At 34.3% G+C, this 19,794-nt stretch overlaps 1 protein-coding gene and 1 pseudogene across 1 annotated transcript in view; one reads left to right on the forward strand and one right to left on the reverse strand.

Moving 5' to 3' along the window:
• The window catches only part of LOC149892084 (uncharacterized), a 176,521-nt gene that overhangs the window by 78,495 nt on the left and 78,232 nt on the right, over positions 1-19,794 (forward strand). The gene's annotated exons all lie outside the window — the stretch shown is intronic.
• On the reverse strand, positions 17,668-18,972 carry LOC149892091 (uncharacterized; annotated as a pseudogene).

Raw genomic sequence — 19,794 nt, forward strand, 5'->3', positions numbered from 1 at the left:
CTCGCTGTTATAATAAACCGGACTTTTTAAATAATCAATGAGCTCTACAAGAGGAGGTTGAGCATAAGAGTCAAAACTATATTTTTTGTCACCGTCTTTATACCAACAGATACAATGAAATCCACTAGTGCTAGAATCTCCCGTATTCACGATTCCACATTCTTTTTTCATTGTCTTTTTTGGTAAATCATTCCTCACAAACACACCTTGAAAGTTTTTTAATTTTAACTGTTTAGCAGCCTTTATCAACTGAAAGTTAGTCAAAGCTTTATTAGGTAAAACAATTCCTTCTACGTCAATCCATTGAAAGTCGATCATTTTTTTAATTTCTTAAAAAGTTTATCCGAATTTTTTAACAAGCGATTTTCATAGAATAGTACCTAAAAAAGGAATGCTTGAGAAGGGTGAGTTAGGTCCGAGTAATAAACCAGAACCAGCATATTTATAACCTTTTCCAGTTTTAATGAAGAGTCCATCACCGTGAACATTTTTAGTCCATGGGGTGATAAACAATCCACCTCCACCTAAAGTTTTTATCTTCATTCCTTTTCCATTTTTGCTCAGGTAAAAAAGACCTCGCCCAGCGATTCCATCCACCATGGCAGATCCGGCAGAGGCTCCAACACCTGAAAGCAGACCAGTGGCAAGAGCAGGAACAACCTTTGTGGCTAGAGTTCCTAATAACGGTAAAAGAGCTCCGATGAATCCGCCTTCGACTTTCGAGTTGTATGCAATTTGTCTTTTGCTCAATTTAAGAGTGACCCCTTTTCCAGTTTCATACGCTTTTCTAATTTTGTTCAATTGCGCATTAGTGATAGCGAGAACATGTTTACCGTTCAAGTCTTGATGAGAAAGTTTAATGCTAGTATCGGTTTTGTCTTGAATGGCTTTTTTAATTTTATCAGCTTGACCCTGCGAGACGTTAATTTTGATGTTTTGATAATTGCTCATTTTTTATGTATTAAAAAATTATTTATTTCACTTCTCGAATATGATATCGTATTGTAATATCCTCTCCACGAAAATCAACCAAATCTCCATTCTGATCAATGAGGCGAGTAACCATTGTTGAAATTTCAAACAGTTTAACAGGAAGATAAATCAAATGCATTGGTCTCTCGATGATTTTATAGCCTGGACTAACATTTGGATAAAACGAGTAAATGCAATTTAATTGGGTTCCATTAATATAGGATGATCTGATCACGTTGTTAACGATTCTGATGGTGTTAATGCTTGAAATTCTAACGATATGATCCGACTCGTATTCGGAATTGGAGTTTAATTTTCTTTTAGTAAACCCTAAAACTGAAGAGATGCTGTTCTCCACGTTAAAGTCAATCAAATAATTCAAGCCAAGTTTAATGGTTGATTTTAAAGTATTAAGATTGATTCCAATTTGAAGGTTGTTTGGAGAGTAATTAATTTTATTTGCAATAATATAACTTCCACGTTGAGCTGTTTTTATTGTGTTTAAAATAGACTTTTGCAAATACTCATTGATGTCTTTAATGTCATAGCTTCCTGATAGAATGATAATGTTCTCCTAATGAGCTCCATTGTTCATGCTGTATTTGAAAGAATTGTTTTTACTGCTTACATTTGGAATGCTGTTGTAAGTCTCAAGACCGAGAAAAGCCATTTCATAACTTTTTCCTTCGTCAAAAACGATTTTATCCAAAAAATCAGTGGTGATAACACTTGATTTTCCATCTACATCGATGATTATACCTGACATTTTTTAAATAAGAATTATTTTTTAAATTGTTTTAGAAAAATAAAAAATCGTCAAATCCGCTTCGGTACTTTCCCTCGTTCTTTTTAGAAGAGAGATCGATGACGGCAAATCCGTGAGGTCCATTCCAGCAATGATTGCAAAAGGTTTTAAATTCTTCTATTTTCATATCGCAGGAAACGTGATCTTGATAAATGTGATTAACGCTTTTTTGGTCTTGTTTAAAGAGGCAAATAAAGTTGGCATTTTCTCGGATGGTATGTCTTGGAATCTCAAAATAGTTTTGAGCGAGGTAAAAGCAGTCGACGTTAGAGTGTCTTCCTCGGATGTAATATTTTTCGCACTTGTTTTGATTGGTTAATTGAAAATCGTCAAAGATCATCAAATTGTTTTTGGTTGAGTCTAAGGATTCAGGTTCAGACACATCATCAACCGTTTCAAAGAATTGACACTCCATATCATCATTGTCGGAATATTTTTTTGAAATTTCCTCAATAACATCTTCAGGGTTTAAATTCAATTTTTCCATTTCGTCTTGTACATCATCCGTTAACAAATCAACAATATCCTTTTTAGGAAGTTTATTTTCGAAGGATCTTTTGAGTATTTTGTATTCAGGTTGAAATAGTGATTTGCCAAAGACTTGCAAGCGGTTGTAATCTAGCCACCCAGGTCTTAAAAGTAAATTTAAGAGCAACGTTGTTTTTCCGCAACCGGACTTTCCAACGATGATTCCACGTATACTTCTTGGTAAAAGCGCGCTGTTGTTTCTTTTGGTTTTCCCAATTTTACACGACAAATTCATCACTTCCATTTTTTATATAAACTTTTTTATATATGTTAAAATGTACTGCGTTAAGTGTAGAAGAGAGACTGAAACCATTCACTTGAAAAACGAGATCACAAAAAACAACAGACCTATGTTGAAAGGAACTTGCGACTCTTGTGGGATAACCAAATGCAAGTTTGTTTCATCACATACGCTCAAAGGATCATCTTCAGAAACAAAAGGATTTGGTGTGAGTGATTTGAAATGGACGGATCAGCTTGCAGAGGAACTTCATAAACCGGTGATTCATCATTTTAAAAAAAGAAAAGTGTCTGTGAATGACATTGATGAAATATGGGCTGCTGATTTGGTTGATATGCAATCGTTTTCAAAATTCAACAACGGCGTAAAATATTTACTCATGGTGATTGACGTGTTTTCAAAGTATGGATGGATCGTTCCGTTAAAAAGCAAAACAGGTCTTGAAGTGGCTGAAGCGATGAAAAAGATTTTTACAGAAAGAAAATGCATTAAATTGTGGGTGGATAAAGGAAAAGAATTTTACAACAGGCATGTGAGAGCTTTAGGTGTGCAATTGTATTCTACTGAAAACGAGGAAAAAAGTTGTGTTGTCGAGCGATGGAATAGAACAATGAAAGAGAGAATGTTTAAATATTTTTCAGCCAACAATACCAATAAATACATTGACGTATTGAATGAGATGGTGAAAAGTTACAACAACACAAAGCACTCTTCTATCAAAATGACACCAGTGGAAGCTAGCGATGAAAAGAATAAAGGTAGGGTATGGTGGAATCTGTATGGAAAGGATCAAACATTACCAGCAAAACCAAAATTCTTAATGGGTGATCAAGTGCGGATTGCAAAAAAGAAGTCTCATTTTGAAAAGGGGTATACACCTAGATGGACTGAAGAGGTTTTTACAGTGTCAAAAGTTCAGTATACGAATCCGCCCACGTATAAAATCTCTGACGCTAACGGTGAAGAAATTCAAGGCACCTTTTACGAGCAGGAGATGCAAAAGACACATCAAGACATATTCAGAATTGAAAAAATCATTCGCAAAACCAAGAGCAAGTCGTTAGTCAAATGGTTGGGATATCCAGACTCGTTTAATTCATGGGTAGATAATAATGAATTGTTAAGTTTGCAAAAATGATCTAAAAATTTATTTTTAATATGTAAAATGCATGCTCCTCACAAGTTTTTTAGAAATGTTGCCTCAGCAGAAGTCCACAGTTTGGATTTGCAATTAAAAATTTTGGAAGAGAGGGTTAGAGAGTTGGAGGAAAGAAGACCAAACAACATTATTGTGTCTACGAAAACGTTAGATCATCCACCTTATTTCAACGTTAACGAACAATATGAGATTTTTGCTCAGAAAGACATTAAATTTGCTGCTCTCTCACATACAATGATAGCTTTATCCATTGGGCTGAATTTGGAGAAAGGTGTTGCAGTGATAACATTAATGAATAAAATTACTGATCAATTGAATTATAGAAAAAACGAAGTTATTTTTTCAGAGTCTGTAGATGATGTTATTATGGACGTGAATAGTAACAGCAAACAGGACGTGATTGTTAAAAAAGGAGAAAAACTTTGTAAGATTAATTACATTGATTTAAAATAGTTTTTTCTTAATAAAAAATGGAAATATTGAATGAAAAACTTTATCCAGTTCTTCCATCAGCTCCTGCAGATGAAGGAGGGCATGCTTACCGTCTTCAGAAAATAAGCGAGATTCAGAAAGAGATAGAGAGTGAAAAAGCAAAGCGAGTTCATCTGAGCAAAAAGTATCATCGCGTGTTTAGGATCATTTCTAATGTGGATAATACAATGCAAGCCTTATGCATTGCTTTGGGTGCGACTGGAATTGGTCTTTTATCAACCATTATTGCCAGTCCTGCAGCGATTGCGTGTGAAGGTGTGGCTATTGGCATGGGTTTTTTATCCATTGTCGGAGGGCAAGTTAACAAAAAACTAGCATTAAAAGCGGAGAAGCATGAAAAGATAAAAGTGTTAGCCGAGTCGAAATTGAACACGATCAGCGAGCACATTTCCAAAGCGTTGATGGACGGGAAAATAAGCGATTCAGAGTTTCAATTGATTCTTGGTGAGCTTCAAAAATTTAAATCCTTGACGGAGGAAATACGAACCAAAACCAAAAAGGGATTAGATGAAGTTACTAAAGAAAACTTAATCCAAAAAGGACGAGAAGACGCGATTCAAACGTTTAACAATTTGTTTAAGAAAGGATCAACGTAGTCGTAAAACCAATTTATGTTTTTTTTCCACGTATTTTAAAAAGATGTTTTTCTTTAAAATACAAGACCTGAATAAAAATGATGAAATTGTGAAAGAAATTAATGACAGACGAAAGAGGATTTATCAGAACAGCGTGAATGACAACATTTCAGATACGAATTTTCAAGCTGATGTGAGCAAGTTGTTCAAGCCGATCATCGAGAGCAATGAAAAGATGATCAAAAGCCTGTCAGTCGATCAAAAAAAGAAAAGGCCTTTCGAAGTGAACAAAGTTGGAAATAAAATGTACATTGGAAAAATGGAGGTTGAAATAGATGGAAATGATATCATTGTTGGTGGTGAAAGGTATGAAGGAACAAAAGGTCTTTGGGAACTGATGAGTGATTTAACAATACCAAAGAGTTATACCGATGAAGATTTGCAAAATTATGAAAAAATTTTAATGAATAGTGATGCTATAAGATCTGATTCGCAACCGCATAAACCGAAATCATCAAGAAGACCAAAGTATCAGCAACTTATTGCTCCTATTTGGGAAAAAATGATGCGTATTGAAAAAGGTAAAAAAGGTCGTGGTGTCATTATTCTTCCAGGCGATCCTAATGCGTTGGTGGAAAAGCTTGAATTAAGTATTGCTGCATGGCATGCTGGGAATACAGGATCAAGAAATGAGGCTGTTGCTATTTGCGATGAGCTGTTGAGACAAGGGGAGATTAATAAAGAGGAATATAAATCGTTAATGAGGACTATTGATAAAATTATTTAAAAAAATTGTTTTATTTAAAAAAATGCTCATTGTGAACAAAAGAAGATATGTGAAAAAGAACGTTGTTGGTGGAGGTGGTATTGTAGACATGATTAAAAATTTCATAAAAAGAGCAGCTGCGTCAAGTGTGTCAAAAGCAACAGTGAATTTGCTTAAAAATGCTGCTACAAGTAAAATTGGACAAGAAGCGATTACAGCTGCAAAATCTGCTGGGACAGAGTTAGCCCTTTCAGCCATTTCCACTGCTAGAGATGTAGCTATTGATAAAGGTAAAAAGACCATTGAGAAATTAAAGACTGGTTCATCTATTCAAAGTAAGAAAATGTCTAAAAAGAACGCGATTCGAATTCAAGACCTGGTGAAAATGGGGCAAGGCATGAAAATAGCATGAAGATAGCATTCTGTTGCGATGGCTTGTTATAAACTTGCGATGACTTGCGATAAAAGACATTGAAATGAATTAAAAAAATTTTTATTATATAAAAAATGATAAGTACTGAGCGTTTAAGAGTTACTGAGAACCCAGAGTATGATATTGGTATTGAAAAAGTTGATTTTTTTGAGTACCTTCCAACCAATCTCGATTTAAATTCTTCAGGTACGATTACTTTTGAGATTGACTGCCAATCGTTTCAAACAGTACCATCAGAGGCTTACATTCTTATTGAAGGAGTGTTGAAAAAGAGCGATGGAACCTTTTATGATGCTAAAGACAACATTGCACTGGTGAACAACGCTTTGATGTATTTGTTTAATGATGTGACTTATGACTTGTCGGGAGAGCAAGTGGAAAGAGTGATGTATCCAGGGCCAGCCACCACCATACTTGGATTGATGAAATATCCTTATGGATTTCAGTTTGCTGATGGATTAAAACAGATGTGGTATATGGATAAGTCAAATCTTGTTGGAAATTCAGGATTCAATGTTAGACGAGACCACTTGTTTGCAGACACTACATCCGTTGGAGCTTTTTCGTTTAAAATTCCGTTGAAGCACATTTTTGGATTTTGCGAAACCTATGACAAAGTTGTTTATGGGTTTAGGCATACCATCACCTTTACAAAGAAAGAATGTGATGATGCGATTTATAGAGCGGAGAGCGTTAGTGCAGGAATGATCAACCTTAAAAAATTCAGACTTTATATGCCTCGCGTTGAATTAGATATTTTGAAAAAGACTGATTTCATGAATTTAATAGCTCAAAAAATTCCCATTCAAGTGGCTTATAAATCAAACAAATGTGAAAGACAGCTTATTCCAGCCGGGCAAACAGAATTTACCTGGTCGCTTGGAAGAGTCACTGACAAAAGCATTCCAAGATTTATCTTGTTCGGACTTCAGACAAACAGAAATTCTAGTCAAACAGTTAATCCATCACTATTCGACCATTGTGATGTTAGCAATTTTTACGTGACTGTTAATGGAATAAAGTATCCAAATTACAATTACGACTTGAATTTTGGAGAAAAGAGAGTGGTTATGGCTTATTCAGATGCGTTCTCTTTTGATGAAAAATATTACGGCACAAATGAACTTGTTTGTCAATCTGGGTTAAGCTTACTTGAATATATAAAACTATATCCGTTGTTCTTTGTGGATATCAGCAAGCAAAAAGAAAGAATGACGTCGGAAACAGAATTAGTGGTAAACCTTAAATTTGGAACTTCAACTATTGCAAATACCGTTATTTTTGCAGTGGTTATTTCTGATAAATTGCTTAAATTTGTTTCAGACGGAACCAACATGACTGCTGTTTATTAGTTTTTAATCTGAATAAAAAAATGGATAGCAAAACGGTAAAAGAATTGCGTGAATTAGGTAAAAGCCATGCGATAAAGGGTTACTCGGAAATGAAAAAGGACGAGCTTGTGAAAGCAATAAAAAACACAAGACCAGTCATTGGTGAACATTCTAAAGAATCATGATTTTTTGAATTGACTTAAAAAAAAATCTTGGTATAATAAAATGAGATATACAACATCGTATTTGAAAAATTTGTTGAATGAAAACGGCGTTAGTAAAACAGCAGATGATTTAACAACGTTGATGATGCTTGCGGTTGAAAATAATTTGATCAGTAAAGATGAGATTTTAGAAAGAGCAAAAGAAAAAAAAGTAAAGCCTCCTCCAAAAGAAAAAAAACCTGTTGATCCAAAATGGGAATGGCTTAGTTTAGTTAAGAAAAAACCCATCATTGTGAGAATAACCAACATTGAAACGGGTGAGGTGGTAGAATACAAGTCTCTTTACAAAGCGATGGCAGATATTGGACGTGGATGGAGATATTTAGAGCGTCGAGATGGAAAGGTGGATAATGGAATCAAGATTGAATTTTTAAATTCTGAAAAGCTTGAAAAACGTAAAAAGCAGCAAAATTGATTTTTTAACTTTTGTCATGTTAAAAAATTGACTTAAATAAAATTCTTGGCATAAATAAAAAGATGGAAAGCATGCAAAAGGATGATCTTTTAAATGCCCTTGATGATAGCTTTGAGTCAACTTCTGATACGACTAAATCAAAAAGTTTGCTAAAATTTCTAAAAAACATAAGAAAACTTCCAAAGGAACATCGAATCATTTTCAAAGAAATGGTTGAAGTAGCACCTTTTGAAGAAGTGATCAGAATTACAAAAGAAGACATTTATCTGCGTAATAAATTCCTGATCGGAACAAATTGGAAACTAAATGCTAGCGGACGTAATAATTGTCGTAAAATCACTGAACATATTAGAGATATTAAAAATATGTATTCACGTGTTTCTAAATAATTTTTTAATTCTTTTCGCGGGAAATTAAAAAACGGTAAAAACTTTTCGAAGAAAAAAATATGTTGAAAGTGTGCCAAGATTTAAAAAAATTGAATTGACTTAAAGAAAATCATGACGGAAATAAAATGAGTATCTATTCTTCAAAACCAGAATTAATTGCTAAAGAGCGAAAACTTGAATGCATCGAAAAAAATCTTTCCATTATTAAAATGGGTGATAAAACTGATGCTAAAAAGCAAAAAGCAAAAACTACCGCTAAAGAGCGAAAAATTGAAAGTGGTATAAAGAAAAATCTTTCCGTAATAAAAATCGAAAGTAAAACTGTGAAAGATCGAAAAGTATCAATGGCATCATTAAGAAGGGATGCTAAAGAAAGAGCTATAAAAGGCTATACCAGAATGACTAGGGAAGAGCTTGTTGAGGCTGTTAAAACAAAAAGACCCATCATTGGGTATGGTCCTGCTCCTCGTAGACGAACGACTGAGGCAAGACCGTTGCCTGCTCCGAAACCAGCGATCATTCCACCAAGACCTGCTGTTGTAAAACCTCCTATTGCCCCGAAACCAATTCATTTGCAAAGACCAATTCACATCCTTAATGAGCCTGTTTCAGATTCATCACCTGTCATGACACCAAAACCAGTCATTCCACCAAGACCTTCATTTTTTTCAAGTCTGACGGCAGTTGCAAAAAGTGTGACGTCCTATGTTGCAAATAAGTTTAATGATATTAAAGAATGGATAGATCCTTACGTTCCTGAAGTAATCAAGAAGAAGGTAAGCGAATCAGTGGAACAAATCGATGAAAAGATAAATTCTATCAAATCACTTGTATTAAAAACAGTGTATAAACATCCCGAGTCAAAGCCTTTTACAGTAAAGTTTAATATGACTGAACATTCTGCAGAGCGTGCTGCTAGACTATTTTCTTACACACCTTCTTCTCGATACCAAGAAATTGTTCCTTTTTTAAACTTTGTGAGAGAGTCTGCCATTCAAACCATGGAAGGAGAAAGAAACACAAAGGTAAGAATTGTTTTAATCTGTGAAATGACTCGCGTAAGCATCTTAACAGGTGAAGAGACTACTCAAATGGCTCACTTTTCATCCAACTTGAAAATTATATTGGAGGGTACAGATGTAAGAACGGTTGTGAGTCAAATGGAAGAAAAAATCTTGGAGCGAAGCGCTAATTACAACAAGATGGAATCCAATTGCGTCTTGTCAAAGATTTTAAGAATGGATATCAGATTTATCGATTATGAACCTTTCAAGGGTTCTTCCTACATGGAGCTGTCTAAAGAGCTAAAAGACAAAAAGGCGATCATCAACATGGTAAACAAGGACAACCAATGCTTTATGTGGAGTGTCACTAGGGCGCTTAACATGAAAAATACGCATAACGAACGAATTGATGAAGACTTGGTTCTAAAATCAGAAGAGCTGAATTGGGATGGGATGGAGTTTCCTTTAAAGGTGACTCAAGTCGAAAAGTTTGAGAAAAATAATCCTGACATCAGCGTGAACGTCTTTCACTACGAAATGAATAAACCTCAACCTATGCAAATATCCAAATTTCATGATCGAAAGCACTGTGTTGATTTGTTGTATATTTCAAACGAAGAAAACAGCCATTATTGCCTCATTAAAAATTTCAGTCGGTTTGCTCGTTCTTCAGCATCAAAACATCAACATAAAAGATATTTTTGCAGAAGGTGCATGCATGGCTATGACCAAGAAGAAAAGCTTCAAAAACATCGAGAATACTGCTATGATAACGCGCCTATGAGAATCGATCTTCCAAAAGAAGGGTCGACCCTTGAGTTTAAAAACTACAACAATAGTATGAGAGTTCCGTACTGCGTCTATGCCGACTTTGAAAGTTTCATCAAACCTATCGATGACAACACTGAGTATAATAATAAAGAGTCATATACCAAAAAATGTCAAAAGCATGTTCCAAGCTCCATCATCTATTATATCAAATGCTACGACGAAACCATTTACAAGGGAAAGCTTGAAACGTATACAGCAGAAAGCGATGAGGATGACGTTGCTCAAAAATTTGTTACCATGCTTGAAGCTAACTTTATAAAGATTTGGAACGATAGCGATTTACTACAAAAACAATAGGAAAAAAAGAAAATAATCACTGATGAAGATGAAAAGAAATTTAAAGAGGCAACCGAATGTCATATTTGCAAAAAAGATCTTAACGGTGATAAAGTATGGGATCACTGCCATTTGACTGGAAAGTACCGTGGTGCTGCTCATAAGAAATGCAACTTAGATTATAAAATTCCAAAATTTATTCCCGTTGTCTTTCATAACTTGTCTGGCTATGACAGCCATTTGTTCATCAAGAGATTAGGTGGAAAAAAAGGAAAGATCACTTGTATACCTAATAACGAAGAAAAATACATCAGCTTCTCAAAAAGCATCAAAGTGAGAGATTCTATTGATAAGAAAGGTAAACCAAAAATAGTGTATAGAGATTTACGGTTCGTTGACAGCTACAGGTTCATGTCAAGCCCTTTAAAAGATTTAACTGACAACCTTGTTAAAGATTTGTGTGAGGAGTGCTCAAAATTACATCCAAAAACATGCAAAAAGGACTGTATGGTTAAGAAAGGTAAAAAATGCAAATGTAAAGACAATTGTGAAGATTGCGCTAATAGAAGATCTAAAAAAGGAGACATCATGTGCAAAAACTTAAATTCATTCCACAGCGGAGCAAAACGAGATTTGCTATTAAGAAAAGGTGTTTACCCTTACGAATGGGTGGACTCCATAAAAAAATTCTCTGAAACACAATTGCCACCCAAAGAAGCCTTTTACTCTAAACTAGACGATAAACACATCAGCGATGAAGACTACGCGCATGCGCAAAACGTTTGGAACGTATTTGGATGCAAAACCTTTAAAGATTATCACGAGCTGTACAACATCTCAGACGTGCTCATTTTAGCTGATGTCTTTGAAAATTTCAGAGACACTTGCATAGAAAATTATGGTCTAGACCCTCTTTGGTATTACACCTCTCCTGGTTTGGCTTGGGACGCTATGTTAAAGGAAACTAAAATTAAATTGGACTTAATAACCGATATTGATATGCTTCTCATGGTTCAAAGAGGGATACGCGGTGGAATATGCATGATCTCAAACCGACTTGGAAACGCTAATAACAAATACATGAAAAACTATGATCCTTCACAACCATCGAAATTCATTCAGTACTTAGACGCTAATAACCTTTATGGGTGGGCCATGAGCAAACCTCTTCCTGTTAGAGAATTCAGATGGATGACTGAAGAGGAACTTTTAAATTGGAAATCCATGCCTTGCATTCTCGAAGTTGATTTAGATTATCCTGAAGAGCTTCACGATTTACACAACGACTATCCTTTGGCTCCTGAAAGACTAACCATTGGAAAAGTGGATAAGCTCGTTCCCAATTTAAACAACAAAGAAAAATACGTCGTTCATCACGAAAACCTAAAACTCTATGAACGATTGGGTTTAGCCATCACCAAAATTCATCGAGGAATCACCTTTGAGGAAGAACCTTTCATGAAATCATACATTGACCTCAACACCAATAAAAGAAAAGTCGCTAAAAACGACTTTGAAAAAGAATTCTTTAAACTCATGAACAACTCCGTGTTTGGAAAAACCATGGAAAATATTCTAAAGCATGTCGATATTAAACTGATCACCACTAAAAAAGAAGCCTTAAAATTATCCAAAAGCCCTCGATATGATCGGTACACCATTTTTGATGAAAAACTCATCGCAATTCATATGAAGAAAACACAAGTCACTTACGACAAACCCGTTTACTTGGGAATGAGCATCCTTGACATCAGCAAAACACTCATGTTTGAACACCACTATGACTACATCAAGCCTAAATACGACGATCGTGCAAAACTACTCATGACCGACACTGACTTGCTCATTTACGAAATCAAAACAGATGATTTTTATCAAGACATTGCTGATGACGTACTTGAAAAATTTGACACGAGCGACTTTCCTAAAGATCATCCCGCCATTCAAAACGCTGGATTCAAAGTAGGCGAAAATAAAAAGATCATTGGCAAGTTCAAAGATGAAACCGGTGGAAAGCAAATCACGCAGTTTGTTGGTCTTCGACCTAAACTCTACTCTTACTACATCCCTGAAGAAATAGATGATCAAGAACATAAAAAATGCAAAGGTGTTAAGAAGTGCATTGTTAAAAATCACATCACTCATCAAGACTACTACGACTGCTTAATGAACAAGACAGAAAAACTCACCACCATGAACGTCTTCCGATCACGTCATCACGATGTCTACACCGAAGAAATCAACAAAGTAGCACTCAGCGCTAATGACGACAAAAGATTCATCTTAGAAGACGGAATTCACACCTTGGCCATCGGACATTACAAAACAAGGCAATAAAGAAGAACAGGCTACTACGACTACTACGACTGCTTAATACGACTACAGACTACTACGACTGCTTAATGAACAAGACAGAAAAACTCACCACCATGAACGTCTTCCGATCACGTCATCACGATGTCTACACCGAAGAAATCAACAAAGTAGCACTCAGCGCTAACGACGACAAAAGATTCATCTTAGAAGACGGAATTCACACCTTGGCCATCGGACATTACAAAACAAGGCAATAAAGAAGAACAGGCATCTTGAAGAACTGGTATAGAAATAACATGATTATTTTTATACTTCTTCTTGATTTTTAAAGACGACTCTTAAGTATTGGTTTTGTCCAAGAACATGATATGAAGTGTTCACCATTTTTTTATGCATCCTTAAGTATGGGAAGGGGTCGATGTCCTGGAACCGCCTTTTCCCTATATATCACCGATAAATCCTCCTTCCACTTTAGAGTTGTATGCAATTTGTCTTTTGCTGAGTTTAAGTGTGACTCCTTTTCCATTGCTGTATGCTTTTTTAAATTTGTTGAGTTGAGACGTTGTGACAGCCAGAACAAGATCTCCATTTAAATCTTGATGAGTGAGTTTAATGCTAGCGTCAGTTTTATCTTGAACGGGTTTTTTAATTTTATCAGCTTGACCCTGTGAGATGTTAATTTTGATATTTTGATAACTGCTCATTTTTTAAAAGAAAAGAAAAAAAATTACCAAAAGAAGTCATACTCAAACTTTTCAACATTCAAAACAAAATTGAAGAATTAAACTCCAGTCCTGAATGTGTCATTGAAGAAATTTCTAAAAATTGGGAAGTAAAAACAGATATAGAATGTCAATTCTTTGAAACTGAAGAAGACGTTCCTGAACATGAATCCTTAGACTCTACCAAAAACAATTTAATGATCTTTGATGATTTGCAATTAACCAAACAAAACAAGTGTGAAAAATTTTACATCCGAGGAAGACACACTAACGTTGACTGCTTTTATCTCGCTCAAAATTATTTCATGCTCCCTAGACAAACCATCAGAGAAAATGCTATTTTTATTTGTCTCTTTCCTCAAGACTCTAAAAACGTCGATCACATTTACAGAGACCATGCTGCTGTAGACATGAATAAGGATGAATTTAAAATGTTCTGCAAGTACTGCTGGTCTCAACCTTATGGGTTTGCTGTCATTGATTTTTCTTCTAAAAAGAACCAGGGAAAATACCGAAGCGGGTTTAGCGATTTTTATTTTCCAAACGTATAAAAAACATGTCCGGATTTTATTTTATTGTTAAATCTAAAAAAGAAACTTCAACGGTGGATGCAGCGTCATCAGAACCTACTTTGACGTACCTACCGACCTTGACATTGACAAAAATACGAAATGGCCTTAGTCGGGCTTGAGACTTATCGCAGCTACCCCAACATCACCTCAAAAAATAACGTTTTCAGATATAGCCCTAATTTAGGATCAACCAGTTACACCATTTACATCGAAGAAGGAGCTTACGAAATCAATGAAATCAACGATTACTTGCAAAAAGAAATGAAAAAACAAGTTGGAACTTTATACAGAGCAGACGGAATCATTCTTGGAACAAGTGATACTACTTCAAGGTCTACTCTTACTTTTGGAAAACCTGGAACGAACACTCAATATTGGGTCGACTTTAACGTTAATAACAGCATAGCCTCACTTCTTGGATTTGATAAAAAAGAATATACTTACGTTGAGAAAAAAGAAGATCCTGTTGACCCTAATAAAGTCACTAGTGTTATTGACTACTACGAATCTGAAAGCATTGTAAGAATTGAAGAACTTGCAGTCATTAGAGTCACCAATGACATTATTGGCTCTTCCTATTTAGATGGAAAAACGACAAACGATATTTACTCTTTTTACCCTGACGCTCCTCCTGGATACAAAATTAGTGAAAAACCTTTTCATCTCATCTACTTGCCTATTGTCGTAAACAAAATTTCAAGAATGGAAACGCAACTTATTGATCAACATGGAGATTTAATCGACTTTAGAGGAGAAGATATCATTATTCGATTTCATGTCAGAGAACGAATATCTTCTGTATTGCAAGATCTATATACAAGCAGCGCTGTCGATCGATAAATTATACATATGAAGTTTTTTTTCTTTTCTTTTAAAAAATGAGCAGTTATCAAAATATCAAAATTAACATCTCACAGGGTCAAGCTGATAAAATTAAAAAACCCGTTCAAGATAAAACTGACGCTAGCATTAAACTCACTCATCAAGACTTAAATGGAGATCTTGTTCTGGCTGTCACAACGTCTCAACTCAACAAATTTAAAAAAGCATACAGCAATGGAAAAGGAGTCACATTTAAACTCAGCAAAAGACAAATTGCATACAACTCTAAAGTGGAAGGAGGATTTATCGGTGCATTACTTCCCTTATTAGGAATGATTGGAAGTACCATCGCCACAAGAGTCGTTCCAGCTCTTGCCACTGGTCTGCTTGCAGGTGTTGGCTCTTCTGCTGGTTCAGCTATGGTTGACAAAATCGCAGGACGAGGAATTGTATACATGAGCAAAAATGGAAAAGGAGTAAAACTCGCTGCTGCCGGTTCTGGTTTATACTTAAGACCTTGGACTAAAAACAAACCCATTTACGGAGATGGGCTCTTTATTAAAAAAGGAAAAGGATATGAACCTATTGGCTCTGGTTTGCTGCTTGGACCTAATTCATCCTTCTCAAGCATTCCATTCTTAGGAGCAATTTTATAAACTTCTTTTAAAACGTTTTTTAATGTTTTTAAAGAAAATACACTTTTACTACTCCAATTTTACCAGTAGACAAAAACATAAGCGGATTATCCTTCTCCACAAAAACATCCAACACGCTCGAAAATAAAACAATCTTTGAAATTCGATACAACTGCTCTAAACGATACACGCTGTGAACTTTCATCTCATCTAACAAATCCTCTACTCCAAATTTAAAACTCTCTGAAAAAATATCTTGAGTGTTCATTGAAAAAATAAACAACCGTTTTCCCTTGTAACGCTAAATTTAGAAGAAGGCTTAATCATCCTACACATGTCTCTAAATCTCGAAACTGAAGTTCTTCTTTTAGACTCTTCATATTACGAAAAATCAAGAAAAAACACATTTTGAACACTCTCTGTTAACACCTTAATGCTGTACTCAAAATTTTCAGAAGATTTTACATCAATTGTCAAACTTCCTGGACTAAAAATCGATAAAGTCACCATGCTCTCACCTTTCATCGTTTTAAAAGCCTTGCTAATGTAACTCTCAATGCCGATATACAATGGCTCCTCAAAATTAAACACGTACTCTTCAAACTGATCAGCTAAAAGATCAACTTCAAACATTAGATTAATAGTCGTCTTTGCTTTTAAATGAATCCCTTTTTTGCTGATATTCAAACTCACCATCTTCATATTATAAAACAAAAGATCGAATAAAGCTTTCAACTCGCTTGCATGCTTTGTTCTCGCTAGAAACATTTTTTTATCTTAAAAATTATTTTATTTAAATCAATTTTTCTAATTATTGAAAAATTTAGTCGTTGCCTTTAAATAAGACAAAAATGTACATCAATGCGTCAGAACCGGCAACTCTCTAAAAGGTAACACGAATATCAAAAATTAGCACGAATCAAAAACTTAGCACGCTTAAGTATAGAAAAAGTATCAATGCGCTAGAACTGGCATTTTCCTACAACTGCCATCTAAAAATCAAGATTAATAACTAATTTATTCCTAAAACTGCATGTCTGTAAAATTTACTCCCAGCGCCTATGTTTCCAGTTTTCCAAATTCATTGTATCCTCTTTTCTCCTAATGCAATAAGTAGCCTGCACAGGGTAGGAAAAAATCCTGGGTTTTTTTAAAAAAGCACGACCCAAATAGGTTTTATTTCTTTATTAATTACTATTATTATTATTATTTTATTTTTTTGGATTGGGGTGGGGGGGGGGGGGGGGTTGACAAGTTTAATGTTGGCATATCTTGGACATTTGAAGTATTACATTTCTAACCACCATAATCTTTGTACCTAAGCAAAAAGCTTAATTTTTATTTCTTATCTAACAAAGCTTAGAGTTGGCTAGCTTTAACTCAGGTTGGTGGAAAACAATATGTACTAAAATTTAGGAGCACATAGGCCAACATAGGCCGAAAAAGATAACACCCCCTCTCCCCCCCCCCCCCCCAAAAAAAAAAAACGCTTTTGTATTAGCTTTTTATAAAACGGGTATTTATGGCCATCTTTGTACTTGCGGACCCTCCGAGTTATGGGCATTTAGTTTTACCTCTCGTAGACTATTATTAAAAAGTTATATGCAAAACTGTTTGACGCTAATTTTTATTATAGCATAACTTTATTTTGCTTTAGGGAAAATTGCTGTATCATAACGATTTAATTCTATTAACACAAGTTAACGATTATTTGAGCGATATTCCTTTTACACGGCGATCTTCTATTTGACTTATAAGTAAATTTTTCGAGATCGTCCGTGTTTTATCATTCGGTCTTATTTTTATAAGATTTTTCATTCCGTATTTTCAAGGCCTTCTCAAACAGGCCACAACAGCTCATTTTCCGTAAAATTAGCGAAGGCCGACTTTTTTACGGTAAAAATTATTTTTTATCCTTGCTTTTGTAAACAAACTTCAGAAACAAATAAAGAGCTTTATTAGGACAAAACATTTCGATTAAATTTCGGAAGCAAATATTGTAGAAATTTTTTTTTTACGTTTATAAATAAGTTAATTACAATAAAAATTTAAAGAGTTTAGCTAAAAATGACTAAATCTCATTTTTATAAATATATGTTTATTTTAGCTGTTTAACACTTGTAATACAAATAATAAACTTTTTGATAAAAACAAACAAATATGTTAACTTTATTTTATTAAAATTATTTTGACATTTTTTAACTAAAATTACTTTATTTTGAAGTTGAAAGTTTTGCTTGTTTTATTAAAGATTCCTTCCTAAAATCTTCAGAGTGTTTTTTACAATAATTGTTTAAAGAAATGTTTGCTAAAATGCAGCAAACTTTTTTAACACTTCGAACAAGCAATTGAAATTTACTATTGCAGTTAATAAAAATGTCAATTAATCCTCTCTTGCACAGCAATGGTGAAACTTTATTCACAAGTGTCACTTCAAATATAAAAAAACAATAAATAACAAAGTAGACTAAATTGTCAGAAGGTTCTCTTAGTCTTTCCCTATTCAAAGAAATAATCAAAGTTCCATATTCTTGAAACATATCAAAGGTGTCTATTTCTTCTAAAATTGAATGTAATTCCTGAAGTTTGAAAGCAATAAAACCTGCAGTATATAAAAGCCCTTGTTTGCATTCATTAGGCAACTGAACCTCACAATTTTCACATATTGACATATCAAACTACACATCAAGTTCACAGTTATCACAATGGTGGTGAGCAGGAGGAAATATTGTAAAATCTGCTTGCTCGTCTATCAAATTACAAATTTTGTCGATTCTAAATTTTTGAATAACATTTTGCACAGTTATTAGATATGTGCCACCTGACCCTTGCTGATATTTCCTAAACTGTTTTTCTAGTGCATCTGATTGCATTTGTCCTAGCAATACATAAGATACACTGCAATTCAACAAATACTTGCACAGCTTGCTAATCTTATAAAAGTTTTTTGCAAAGCACTCACAGTATCCATTGTTAACTTTTTCTCTCTTAATTTTGAATTTACGTGTTTCAAGTTTTCAGCAAAATAAGGAATATAGTTCTCTAAGAAATCTATTTGCTAATCATTGACTGAAGTAATAGGCTTTCTTTGAATATCATTTAATCTAATATATAGACCTTTTGCTTTACTGTTGACAATAAGCTATCACTTGACAACTGTTTCAATAAAAAGTGCAGTATCTTTAGCTTCAGGAATTTTTACACGTAATGCTGCAACTGTTTCATCACAAAAAACTTTGAGAGCTAATCCATAATTTTGTCATTCAATTGGTTTTGGTGACTTGATGCCTAGTATAACTTGCTCGCTTAGAATCTGTTTCATTATTAATAACATAACTAAAAGTATTCTCCAGTTGAGAATAATATTTAATAATTCCTTTGTTTAAAAAAGAAAATAAATATCTCCAGAATCTTCTAAAGTTATATATATTGAAAACTTAGGTACTGGTCCACAATGTTCATATGATATTAAAAATATATTTTTTTCTTTTTCAATAAAATAAAATTTTTCTTCACAGTTATTTATCATTGACTTCAAATTTTTTACAATTGAATTAAATTGAATAGCTTCCATTTTTTTAAAGTTTTCGAACTCATCAGGTAAACTATTTCTTTCAGAGCACATTAACCCAGTGACATCTCATTTTCTAGACACTATTGGAATACAAGACACTGGTATACCTTTAATGACTGATGGAGGATGCACTGGAACAAAACTACCACCTTTTTTTGATTTTGCATCTTTAGGCTAGTGCTGAGCACAAATTCGCTTATAAACTGTAAACACAAAGTTTGCATTTGTAAGTTTTTTAATCCATAACTTGCGATCCTCGGATTCACAGACAAAGACATACCAATTTTATCTTCACCATTTTTTAAAACGCATTCAAACATTGGCTCACCATTTCCTGACTCTAAAACATTGCAAAAACAATCAAACTGATCACTTTCAGTTATAATTTTCCGGAGTGCACTGTAGCCTTTATTGCATTTATGGCGCAACTGCAGTTTCTCCCCCCCCCCCTTTTTTTATTTTTGATTATGATAGAGAATTTTATGCTGATTCAGAAAAATATAAAAACATGGACCTGAAAATCAACGGAAAGTGCTCTATTTCGAAGTCAAAGTTGAAAAAAATCCCACTAAAAACCCTAATATTCGCCATTTTTTTTCAAAACGCTTTTATTTTTAACGAAAGTTAATTACCGTTACATTGCGCAATAAAAAGACCTGGTTTCCATCAGCCTTCGCATTACTATTTTAAAGTGTTATAACGAAAGTGTAAT

The sequence above is a fragment of the Hydra viridissima genome, unplaced genomic scaffold, assembly GCF_058129835.1.
Source record: "Hydra viridissima isolate aposymbiotic clone 2 unplaced genomic scaffold, HvirCarnegie_v1 scaffold_2, whole genome shotgun sequence".
NCBI lineage: Eukaryota > Metazoa > Cnidaria > Hydrozoa > Anthoathecata > Hydridae > Hydra > Hydra viridissima.